We start from the raw sequence: 3,783 nt of genomic DNA on the forward strand, positions 1-3,783 counted from the left end.
TGGATAAGAGCTTGAACGTAGGAGAAGATGAGTGGAGGGAGAGGGAGTGGGAGAAGATAAGAGCTTCAAGGGTACCCTACCTACATTATGGAGCCCTAAATACAAGGCCCAAAAATAATGAAACCTTAATCTAATATGTATAAAGATAAGCGGGCTCATACTTAGCCCATGGGCCCGAAATCTACCTTAAGGCTTATAAGAACCCTAGGGCATTCTCTTGCATCTCTGGCCCAATCTTCTTGGAGTCTTCTATCCAATGCCCTTGGGGGTAGGATTGCATCATAAGTAATGAATCATATGAGGTGCAAGTGCAAAGGGAAAGTAGGGGAAGTGGCTCTCAAGATTGACATCAACAAGGCCTTTGATCGAGTTGAGTGGCAATACCTTTTCAGTGTTTTGACACTCACGAAATTCCATGAAAAATGGATATCCTGGATCAAAATGTGTCTCTAATCTGTTCATTTTTTATTGGTTGTTAATGGGAACCTAGAAGGAAATATCTCACCAAGGAGAGGACTAATGTACATTGAGGGACTTTCAGCTCTTTAAAAAAATAGAGCGATGAGAGGTGACATCCATGGAGTGAAGGTGTGTAAAGGGGCTCGTCCCCTCTCACATTTTATTTGTTGACAATTGTTTTCCTTTTTGCATAACAACTAATAAGGAAATCAATATTCTTAAAGAGATTCTAGACAAATATAGAGAAGTCTCTGGTCAAATTATCAATTTCCAAAAACTAGAGAATTTTTTTAGCTCCAACACCCCTTGCTGGCAGGGAAGAAACATCTCTTTTCTTGGAGTTACAGAGACAATTAAAGCCCATAAATAATTAGGCCTCCCATCAATTATTGGTAAGAGGTGAAATCAGTTTTTGGCTTCATCAGGCAAGCATCTCTCGAAGATGGGTATAGAAATTCTTGTTAAATCAATTGCTCAATCTATTCCCACTTATTACAAGTGCATACTTGCTTCCATCTACACTTGAAGATGATTTGCAGAAGATGCCAAGTTCCTTTTGGTGGGGCTCGAAAAACCCACAAAAGGAAAGGAATAAATTGGCTAAGCTGGGACAAAATGTCAATGAAGAAGGAACATGGAGGAATCAGGTTCAGACAGTGTTGCATGCTTTTAATTTAGCCATGATAGGGAAACAAGGTTGACGTTTGATTTCTAACCAAGATACTATGGTAGAAAGAGTTTTAAAGGCCAAATATTTTCCAATAGGAAATTTCTTGGAGGCTTAATTGCGACACAATCCATGTTTCATATGGCACAATATCCATGCTTCATGGGCATTGGTGAAGGAAGGCTTGCGATTGAGGATTGTGATGGTAATTCTATACATGTTTGGTATCAACCATGGCTAAAAACTATCGATAATGATTATGTGATATCAACTTGCAGCAATGGCAATAACTTTGATCTCAAAGTGGGAGACCTTATTGACCATGTTACGTGTACTTGGAAGCTTAATGAGGTTGCTGAAATTTCAATCACCAAGATTGATGTAATCTTCATTGGAGCTTGAAGGCCTAGGATCTTCTTTATCAATGGATTCCTTTGCTTCTTGGAAGATGAATGGTAGTGGAATGGAGAAGGAAGAGAGAGAAGAGATGCCACTTCAAGGAGAAGATGAGTCTAGAAGAAGCTCACCACCATAGGAGGCCATGAATAAGAGCTTGGAGGAAGAAGAAGGGAGAGGAAGAGAAGAGCACGAAATTTTGTGCTCTAAAAGAACTCTGAAATCTGAAGTTTAATTTTCAAATGATCAAAGTTGAAAAAATGCACACACATAATCTCTATTTATAGCCTAAGTGTCACATAAAATTGGTGGGAAATTTGAATTTCAATTCAAATTTCACTTGAATTTGAAATTGAATTTGTGGAGCCAAAATTTCACTAATTATGATTAGTGAATTTCAGTTATGGTTCAGCCCACTAATCCAAGATCAATTCCAAGATTCTCCACTAAGTGTGCTTAGGTGTCTTGAGACATGTAAAACATGAAGGACATGCACAAAGTGTGCTTAGGTGTCTTCACATGCACAAAGTGTAGTAAGCAAATGCTCACCTCCCCCTCTAAAATTTAATTGGATTAGGCTTCTACCAATTCAATTAAATTTATTTCCCACCACACACATCAAATATTCACTTAGTGCATGTGAAATTACAAAATTATCCCTAATACAAAAACTAGTGTAGGTGCCCTAAAATACAAGGGCTGAAAAATCCTATATTTCTAGGGTACCCTACCTACACTATGAAATTCTAAATACAAGGCCCAAAAATAATGAAATCCTAATCTAATATGTATGAAGATAAGTGGGCTCATACTTAGCTTATGGGCCCAAAATCTATCCTAAGGATCATGAGAACCCTAGGGCCTTCTCTTGCATCTCTGGCCCAATCTACATCGAGTCTTCTATCCAATGCCCTTGCGGGGTAGGATTGCATCAAAGATGCTCAACCTATTCAATCCATTCCGCTTCTCAACATTGAGGTTAGTGACAAACTCATGGAAATTCACATCAAATGGTGATTATTCGGTTTACAGTGCATATCATAATATCATGGAGACTATGCTGGACAATTCGAATTTGAGAGCTGAAGGCAACTAGAAGATTATTTGGAAGTTGCATGCACTACACAAAGTCAAGCACTTTCTATGGAGACTACTTAGAGGATGCCTCCCTACAAGGTCCAACTTGTGCAAAAAACATATCCCTTGCTCTCTAGAATGTGTCTCCTGTGACCCAAATTTAGAATGAATGGCACATTTTCTTGAGTTACAACTATGCCAAGCAAATCTGGACAGCAGCTAGTCTTTGGCACTTGGTCGAAAATTCCTGGACCATTGTGGATAATTTCCACAATTATATGTTTCATCTTTACAAGTTGCAGATTTGAATACAAGAGCACCTATTGGTGTGGTCTTATGGTGCATATGGAAGTCTAGAAATTCAAAGATTTGGGAGCAAACATCAATGCCACCAACCTTAGCATTCTTTCCATGGTGGCAATCTTTTACAAATGGAAGAATGTCAACATCTTGACCAAAATGAAACACATCTTGGAATGTGTCTGAGAGATAAACATGGTAATTTCATCAGAGCTAAATCATCAACCATTTCCGGCAACCCATCCCCAAAAGCTTGGGCATTCCGCAAAGCACTTGAATGGCTGGAACAATTAAAACTATTAAATGTTATAAATAGAAAGTGATTGCAAATTGGTAACTGATAACTTCAATTGTTGTTGCAAAGGTATTTATGGTTACAAAGTTAATTTAACTAAGTGTATACAATAAGTATCTTCAATTCCAAACTCTAGGGTGAGTTTTGTAAAGAGACAAACTAATATTGTAGGTCATCATTTGGTTAATCTTGTAGTTCATCATTTGGTAAGGACTTTAAGATTTGATGCTTCTTCTCGTTAGGGGTGGGAATAGGTCAAGCCGGCCTATAGGGGCCTACGACCTGCCTACATAAAGTCTGGCCTAAACTGACCTATTTAATTAAAAGGTTAAGCTCAAACTTTTTTAAAAGCCTATTAAATTAAACAGATCAGGCTTAGGCTTGTTAAAAAGCCTTATAAGCCTGATAGGCCGACCTATATATATTTATATTATTTTTTGGTATCAATTTATACTTATATTATTTTTTGGGTACAATTAATTTTTTTTAAACTAGCTTACTTTGATTACACATTACTATTCCATGACTTCCATTCCTATAGTTAAGGAAGACTTTAATTACAATTTAGGTGTGAGTCATGTGCCACTTT

The sequence above is a fragment of the Glycine max genome, chromosome 20, assembly GCF_000004515.6.
Source record: "Glycine max cultivar Williams 82 chromosome 20, Glycine_max_v4.0, whole genome shotgun sequence".
NCBI classification, from domain to species: Eukaryota; Viridiplantae; Streptophyta; class Magnoliopsida; order Fabales; family Fabaceae; genus Glycine; species Glycine max.